Genomic DNA, 9,922 nt, shown 5'->3' with positions numbered 1-9,922 from the left:
GATGACAAAATATGTTAAGAACAACTTACTTGGGAGCAACTTCTGTTTCTCCCGTCATGCAATGGGATTCTTAAGCTCCTAAAAATCAATGTTGTTAATTATATGTAACCTCCAACATTTTTCCAAGACTACGTTCGTGGAAAGTTAGCTCGATATATTGCTGGTACTTTGCTGCACTATGAAGTCAAATGAATAAATAACTTAGTACTTAATTTTCTTATGAAGAGTTCGAACATGTTTTAAATAAAATATTATGAATTTAACAGAAACAAATAAATATAACAATTATATTCATTTTTTTAACATTACATTTCATTATATAATTGAATTATATCAATATTAATTTTATATCCTTTTTCGCCGTTAGTGAAGGTGAAAAAGTCTAGATTTATGGGAATGCTTACATAATTTCGGCAATTGTCTTTGTGATTTTGGGAGCCAAGTCGTATTCACAATAATGATCTGAAGCTTTATTGAAAAAATATAAATGAATCAAGTCATGAGGCTTTTAATTTTATGTTGGATATAAACAAGATGCGTGTATGCTGCAATGACCCACTCCATATTGAATAGTCATCCAAATCTTGTAAAATTGGTGGAATTTTATACTGGTAAAAACATTCCTTCTCGCTACCCCATCCCAAAGTCAATGGAGTTCCACCGTAAATAATTACTGTCAAAGATTAAAAAATAACTAAAAGGAAATCTTTTTGTCTTAAACAAAATTACGATCCCTCACTGCAGTTTTGATAAGTTGCCCTTATTTAATAAATTTGGAAAATGTTAAGAAGGCAGACTATTACAAGTTTTGAAGTAAAAAGTCTTAAAAACGTTTTGGGCTACGATTTCTGTGGCTAGAGACTAAAGTTTTTCATTATAGATGGTGCAGCTTATTGTACAGCTAATTACTTTTAAAATACTTAGAAGTAAAATTTTTGTTGCTGAATTTTGATGATCGAAAATGATTCATCACTACGCCGAGTACTTTAATTCCGTCTCAATGGTGCGATGAAAACAGTGATGCAATCAATAAATCAACAACGCTAATGTTATCAATTCTTGGCATATAAAATCTCTGTTATAGGGAAATTTGTAGGCTCAAATAAAATGTGCACGGATGAATGAGGCTGCTATACATTGTCGCCGAGGTTATAGTCAGTAAAACCTACATAGTACAATCAATATAAAAAGCTAAATATTAAGATATAATACTTTACTCGTATCTACCTATATTCATAATCCTCATTAGTTATTTTGCATATTCATTATAGATCATCTTCATAATCGATAAATAATTATTAATTACGCATTCTAAATATTGAATACTTAATATAGTTGAATATAATACTCATTAGTAAAGATCCAAAACTCAGAGCTGTATTTGAGTCCAACTTTTTAGTGTTCAAGTCAAGTCCGAGTTATCATACTCCGTATTTTTCAGGTTCTAAGTATGGTTCTCATACTCAGAGTTCATTGAAAAAAAGTAATGCCTGAACCTACCCATAGTTAAGGTTCCTCTATCAAGAAAGTTATCAATTCCCACCGCCTTATTATTCAATATTAATATAATATTCGATAGAGAACTGTATATAATTCCTAAAATAACGTCCCCTTCTGTTTGGATTTCTGGAAATGGAGGCATAGGAATTTGGAAATACTTACTGGACGAAAAATAGATAGATTTCCGGATTTTTCGATATAAAGGTGTCATCCACACCAAATTACAATCAAAGTTATCAGTAAAAAGTATAAAATATTTACTAATTTCTAAATGGAACTCTGAATTTTGTACCATCTAACAGTAAGAATTCATTTTTTTTTAAATCTAACCATTTCACTGGAATATTAATGTAATATATATTCATGCAACGTAACTAGTTTATTTTATTAAATTTCTTAATAAATATTGAAAATTAAATTAACCAAAAATCATTTAAACTCGACCTTATTGATAGGCATTTTTTGAAGTGTAAGGTATATTTTTAACTTCAGCTAGGATATACAGCACTTGAAGAAAAAATAAAGAAAATATTCGCTGCTATGTCAGGTACTTTATTTTACTCGATTTTAGTGGTTATATATATATTTTATTAATTGTAATCAAAATAAAGTAATAAAAAATTCATTTTTCAAATGATGAATGTTTGTATCAATTTGTTTTTTACTTTAATTTTATATCTATATAGTTCTTTCATGTCTAAATATGGCACTAAATCATAGCTATACGTTATAAACTTGATTTTTTTAAAAGGCTTTAAAGGCCAAATCCGTAGAGGGTGAAATTTTTAATGGTCCTTTTCATGTTTTACTGCTTAAATATCAATAATAATTGTGGATTTGAGCTTGCAAGTCTTCCAAGACCTCCATTTTGTTGCATAGTGTTATATAAACTGGACAATTTAAGCCTCATCCCTGATTAGTGATTTCTTTAATACTTATAAGTATTTGTTGTGAGTGGAAAACAAGTGGAAGATGATTATAGACTCTTTAATATAATGTGTCTATCTTTTCTCGATAGTTTTTTCTGCAAACTTAAATATATTTTGCTATTGCAAATAAATAGTTATTGTATCTTGTATAAAATGATCTTATACTTATATTATTGAACTGAAGAGTTACACAAAGAAAAATATCATTGTTCACCCAAAAATCCTTCATTGAAACTCTTGTACTCAATCCTCTTAAAGTCAACTCATTTATAACTACTTCCTAAGGCAAGAATACTTCAGCATTCCCTTCGAATATCTGAAGTTAAATTATCATTACACTCTAACTCTGCTCATATCAAAGTAATCTACCATAAAGAGTCAAGAAAGAGCAGAGAAACTACAATCGAAGAAATAGTTGATACAAAGTGTGATCCAGGTCACAAATGGGCGACCATTCTTTGTAAAATTTCTCAAATCCTCTTCAATGTGATGGGCAAAAATTTGGAGTCTTAATTCAATGACAACATCTGATAGGAAGGCAGAAAATGATCATCTGAAAACAAGCTCAATTCTACAAAGGTTACCAAACTTCAATCTGATAATGTTTCAGTTATGAACATTAATTTTTCTTGTGTGTGCATTTAATTTTGAAATAATTAATGTAAATTATATTGGAGATATACTGCAGCTTATTTAGTCTGGAATTCTTATTAACTGTCCTATTAAGAATAAGTATTTATAGATTTATCACTCATACAATCTGTAATGAAAACCCGTATTACTATATTTTTAATAAAAAAATAACACATTCGTGAACTTCTTATAAGCCACCCCTTCGAGCGCGCGCTTTCTAGTCTGCTGTCCAGTTCCATGATATATTTGTTGGTCAGGGCATAAATTTCTAAGTGTATACTCGCTCACTACGCAACCTTTGTTACAGATATTATAAATCAAGGTATATGCCTTGCTATAAACAAACATTGTTTACATTCAGTTGCTTCTATAAGCTCCTGCAAAGAACCATGGATTCGAATAGACTTTAGCACCTTTGTTTCAGACATCAAAAGGTTTTAATCCCAGTGATTTATAAATGCCTTCCGTAATAAAAGATGACTTTTTATTACTCCGAAACGTAAATGAAACCAGAAACAATACCAACGAATGGATCCTTGAGACATTCACTTTCGGGGAACCTTTTAAGTTTTCCTTATGACAAACGAGATAGATCAACTCAAAAAATTATGTTTCATTGCTGGATATATCTACAACTAAGTTATATGATAATTCAATACCCATATAATTTCCAATATGAGATTCAGGAATTGCTTTCATCGGTATCATTTCCACGGGACTATGAACAAATTATTCTCAACTGAACCTTATAAAGAAGAGATGATTAATTAATATTTTCAGTATCTACAGAAGTATATCTATAAAGGTTCTCCCCCCCAACCCTATTTTGTAGTCAAAGGTTCATAGTGTATAACAGAGCCATAGTACTCGGATTCCGACTTAGACTCAAGGAGTCCTGATTCAAATATTTAAGTATTTACCGACTGCTGGACAAGACAGGCAGATTTTGATAAAACCCCCAACCGCTCATCTACTATGATTTCAATATTAAAAGTATGGTAGAAGTCAAACATCGGTCGTACACGCATTTTGGTATAATCTTGTATTTCTATTAACCTTGATACATAGTTATTGCTATTCTATAACAATATCAGATAGTCAATAGAAATATGATATTGGTAAGAGACGATTTAAGCTTGATATAATCAAATGGGATATACGTGATTAAGTGATATACATAAGAAAGACTTCATAGACTCCATGAAAATTTAAAAATCATTTTCAAATTGGTGATTTGGGAAACTTTTCCTGCATTAATGGACTATGTGAAAATTAGTTTTTGTTCATTAAATGTTTCAATTAATTCCAAAAAATTTAAAAACTATATAACACTACTAAAGTAAAAAATATTTTTCAACAAAAATTCCTCAAAAATCCGGACTTCTAATATGGAAAGTTATTATTCCAAAGAAATGTATATCTGGTACATTAGACATATTTTTGTATTCAACAATATTGGTGTTGATTTTTTTCAAGTAATTTTAGTTTGATTAATTAATTTATGTATATTTGATGTACCGTATCAATTTTATATTTGCAGAAAGAAAATCACAGTAGTTATTAAAGCAAGTGGTATGCTCTATTCACTTTCATACTATCTCACTTTGAAGCAGCCACAATGGAGTAACGACACATAACAAAAACAACTTGTAAGAAAAACATCTATACCATCATTACATGATGAAGAGAGCTAATAATAATTCGTAGGTAAAACACTTTGAGCACGGTTGAAAATAGAAAGAAAAATTCAAATACAAAACTAGAAGTAAGATGCGCCAAATTCATTGACAAGACAATACGAAATCAATATCTGATCTTACATTAAAAATATATTTAAACTATTTACCCACAGGTATAAAAGTGAATTAGCTTGATGAGAGGACAAGTTCATTTACAATCCAAAAAATCCTATATATGAGCATTTGCCTATGCTTGGAGTATTTATAAACACGTAAAAATTGTCTAAATCATCGGGAATGTAAATATGAAAGAAAAGTATATGTTGGCAAGTTGATTAGTCTTCATATCTGATGACAGAGTTCACTGTAAAAGTTATAGTTCTCCTTGCCCCTTAATACATTTAAAATTTATAAATAGGAATAAATAATTAATAAAAACAGAAATATCTTGCAGATATGCTTATTTTAAAGGTATTCTCACGAGGTTTTCGACAATTTACACATCTCTAATTATTTTACCAGTCTTTTTTAACTTGTTTTTGTTAGTTTTGGTTTATTATATTTCATAACTTTTAAAATTAAAGTTAGAACTAAAGAAAAAATTCCAAGAATCATTGGAAATTGAATAAGAGCTTACTAAATGATGATATCGCTCATTCAAAAATTGAATATATTATCAAAGATATTCTTTATAAATTAACCATAAATAAGATAAAATCTCCGTCCCATGCATTAAAATTAATTCTAGGCTGCTCTATAAGAGAAATTTTATTAAATTAAGTGTTAGATTGAGCAAGCAATAGAAAAGATGGCATAATAACATAGTCATAGTCAATGCAAGTGAAATAGATGGTGCAGATACAGTTACTAATGAAGAATTACATCCAATTTTTTCGAATTTATTCTCAAGGGCATTTAATTACGTCTTGGATAAATTTTTGTAACAAAAGAACAGGCACTTTTGAATAGAATACAAAAAAAGGAGAAATGTGAGGATACTTCTGGATGAATGCGGCAGAGTGGAGACAAATCCAAGGAAAGTGACCAAAATGGTTACTAAATATTACCAAAAAATATATCGGTACAGAGATTGCATGTACCATAATAAAAATTCATGCTTGAAATGTACTTTTAGCTCAGCATACTTTGCTGGGGTGACCGGAAGTGACGCCCTATGTAGTTTAGCCCAGGGAAGTTTCGCCCTGTGGAAGTTTCACCCTCTTACATATATTATAGCTATAGTTGATAATATTGTTGAGAAAAACGCGTGCAAGGAGGAGGGGGAAAAAAAGACATATGGTATCATTGTTTAAAATACTGATGTGATTATCATCTGCCTGCTTTATTATGATTTTTGAGGGTATAACGAATGTATTTATTAGCAAAATATTTAATGAAGATATACTACGTATAATTGACTTTGACGTTTTTTTATCCGTTACAGTAGATTTGAAAACGTCACACTCCATGAAATTGTAATTCATTATGAACCTTATTCTCAGAATAATAGCTAATGAAACGACAAAGTAGAGTATTTAGAAATATATTTGAAGTTCAAGGTTTAAAAAAGAAGGGTTTAATTAAATATAATAAATTAAACAATTGGAATCATATAACTAATAACAATAAATTATGTATACAGAATATTGAAATAATAGATTGATCCAAATTATATTTTCTTGTTCTGACACCGGAATCCAGTTAAATATGTCATAACTTTAGGTTGCGAAACACAAACGAGACGTGGAGTTTAATCAAAAAAATATCCCCTCTTCTTCATGTGAAAGTTGCTATATACAATTGTGCACAGGATAGATATATCTCTACCGATGAGATCTAACTAATTATTAATAATAAAGTAAATGTCAAAATCATAAAATTAAACAATAAATAATCATCCAAAGCTACTACCCCCGTTGTTGTGACCATTTAAGCAGTTGTTTTTGCCCTTTACTGAGTTGTGTATCATAATTCTTGATATGTTTAGCTAAAATAGAATCATATTTTATGGTTAGATTTTAAAAAAAATTGAATACTTACTGTGAGATAGTACAAAATTCAGAGTTCCATTTCGATATTCGTAAATACTTTTTACTGATAACTTGATCATCATTTGGTGTGGATGACTCAAAACATTTTTATATGTATTTCTATATATGACATCAGTACCAACATCCTCCATTAATTTAATGATGGATCCTCGGGAACCAATATGTTTACCCTTGTATTTCTCCATAAATTTTTTGAACGTAGATGATTAGCAATGGATAAGGTTATATTACATGCAATAAGCATCTTTGTGAGATCAAAGTTATAGTCTGACTTGATGTATTCATCGTCATATTGATTTTATAGATGAATATCCATACTCTTGTTATGAGATAAGGATAATGAGTGGCGTGTAATTCTAGACAGGGGACTAAAAGCACATTTATATCGACAAATCCGACAAACCATCTGTTTCTCATCCGGTAAGTATTTTTCAAATTCCTGGGCCTCCATTTTCATAAATCCAGACAGAAAGCGACGTCATTTTGGGGATTATATTCAGTTCTCTATCGACTATCACCATCTCATATTATATTAATAATAAAGGCGGGAATGATAACGTTCATGATTGATAGAAGAAGATGTATATTATTTAATCAATGATGCCATAAGTAATTCTTCTTTTCTCCTCGCACGCTTTTCTATTCTTACCAAAATTATCACCCTTAATTATAGCATAATGCATCTTTCACATATAATTCAAGGTATTCCTTTACTTGAAGTCCTTTGTAACTAATTAGGAAGTTATGACATATAATTTTAAGATTTTCTTTTACATAAAGTCCAATGTTATTAATTATGAAATTATGGCATATAATTTAAGATCTTCATGCACTGGAAGTCCTTTGTAATTAATTATGAAATTGTGACATTTTTTATTAATTTATATGAATAAATGTTGTTTCCTTTTAAAATGAATTCGAACGGTTTTGTGACCTGTGTACTTTCGCTGACGGAAAAGAGGAGCAAGGAACACAAACAAATAAATTTGAATGAACAAAGTAAGGGTTGCTACGGGGAGGACTTTAATTTTGCATGGTGTTAGTCTTTTATTCAAGAAGTTGTTACATATTTTAACATATACTGTAAATATTTGTAATAATTTATTACTTGTTAATAACTTTTTGGCTTGAAATGGTTAAATTAAATAGGATGAGACTGGCGACGATCATCATCCGAATTCCTTTGAAATATAAAATATTCCATACCTAATATTTTACAGCTAAATTAATGTACCTTTTCAGCTTTTTTAAACCATCATATCTCAAGACGGATTAAGATTAGGATCGACCTTTGCCCTAAGCTTCCAATGTCCATTAGATAACATAACAGAGAAATTTTTGAGTATGCCGGAATGGATTTTATATATTAATATAAAGTTGTGCTAGGAAAAAACTCAATAAACCTGTGAAAGAGAGGAAGGCAAGTGTTTTTACGATATTAACCAGAACTATTCATTCTATTCAAACTAAGACTAAGATTTTGTAATGGGACGAATATTAACTCTTTCGAATATAATCAAAATATACAATATAAATCGTATATTTTATGTTTGTTCTTTGCATGACCATAGAAAATGAAATATCAGTACAGGATCGAAGCTTGGGGATCCCGTAAACCTTCTTTCAGAATACCACTCACCCTTAGGATAGTTATTCCTGTAACCGAGATTGAGCACCCCATCTCTTTCACCATCGTAGAAGCACCCCCTACTATGAGTGTGCATTTACTTTTGACGCTCAAATTATAATTATTTACATACTATTGTATTATTGAATACAAATAATAGAATAAACAATATAACTATATATTTTATTAAATATTTCCAATAATAAATAAAAAAATTAACCTTTACAAAAAAAAATAATAATAATAATGCATGATGAATGAAAAGATAATACCTTCACCTACATACGTATTACTTTTGCAGTTCTAGAGGAATGAAAATGAAAACAAGTATCAATCTTGTTCATTAAGACTCTTAAAGCAACAATTTTAACCTCCGTGTCTCGGCCTATTGATAATTTAATGACTCCGACTAGGTGGATTTAAACATTTCTGATCAAAAATATTTGTATCTATCTCGACACCTCTGACATCCACCATTTTTGACATTTTAAATCATAACACGAGTTCTATTTAGACAATTTTATAAGTGGATTGTACAAACTAATAAAAAAAAGTATTTCAAAGAAAGTTATTTTATTAATAAACAAAACTACATTCGAGTAGAAAAAAGTAAATATAAGTCCATAACATACAACAAAAAAATGTAAAAGTAAATACATTTTCCTAATAGGAGTCCAATGTAAATAATGCAATTACATTTCAAGACTTAACGATGGAATGAAAAGGTGTGTTCAGATTTAAATCCTATATGATGCATTTTATGAAAATGATTGGTTCTGAACCAATTTTATAACTATTTTGATTGTCTTAAATAGGTTAAGAAAGAAGAGAGGAAGATTGGTTGTGTTGTCTCATAGAGCCCACGTTAACGTGATCACTCTTGTTGGGACTTCTTATTCAAGCTGCAGATGTAGGAGTTTAGAGACTCTACAATCTGAGATTTATGTATGGCTTGACACGGTTATTTCCCCCTCCTGGAGGAAGACCTATAGATACCAGTTATTAATTTCCGCCTATGAGAAGCATGTCCTTGGGATACTTCATAAAGTACCTTTCGTTATGTGACACCTTGGCTTCCAAGGAGATCTTCTCGTCCTACATAAGATGCAGCCTGCTTGATCGACAACAGGAGACCAAAGAGGTGGACTAGTGCTTCTTAAAAGCCTGAAGAAGCCTTGCTTCAGCTTTAACACAGATAAATTGTGTACCAATATCTGTTGTAGAGACCCTATGGATATGAGTCATTGATCTGTTCACTGATGACGATCTGTTTGATCAGTAAGAAGTTTATGATGCGACTCCCGGTGCCATATCTGTTCTGCTCCTTACTGCTGGGGTCCTTCCAGAAGTTCTCCCCACAGTGAGCTTCTTGGCTAAATGATAAATTAAGACTTCATCTCATGATTTTTTATTTATTTATAGAGTTTTTTCTTCTTTTCACTCATCAGAAGTACAACGGCATATAAAGAAGTCGGTTTGAACGCATTATAAAAAGGTGCATCA

At 30.3% G+C, this 9,922-nt stretch overlaps 1 long non-coding RNA gene across 1 annotated transcript; it reads left to right on the top strand.

Moving 5' to 3' along the window:
• The first annotated feature begins 3,421 nt into the window (after positions 1-3,421).
• On the top strand, positions 3,422-5,185 carry LOC139906769 (uncharacterized). The gene is made up of 2 exons (XR_011782677.1): positions 3,422-4,537; positions 4,603-5,185. It is a non-coding gene; the product is annotated as an uncharacterized lncRNA (long non-coding RNA).
• Positions 5,186-9,922: the final 4,737 nt, after the last annotated feature.

This window comes from Lepeophtheirus salmonis, chromosome 12, assembly GCF_016086655.4.
Source record: "Lepeophtheirus salmonis chromosome 12, UVic_Lsal_1.4, whole genome shotgun sequence".
Lineage (NCBI taxonomy): Eukaryota > Metazoa > Arthropoda > Copepoda > Siphonostomatoida > Caligidae > Lepeophtheirus > Lepeophtheirus salmonis.
The sequence above is the reverse complement of the archived record's forward strand: the minus strand, read 5'-3'. Positions and strand labels throughout refer to the sequence as shown.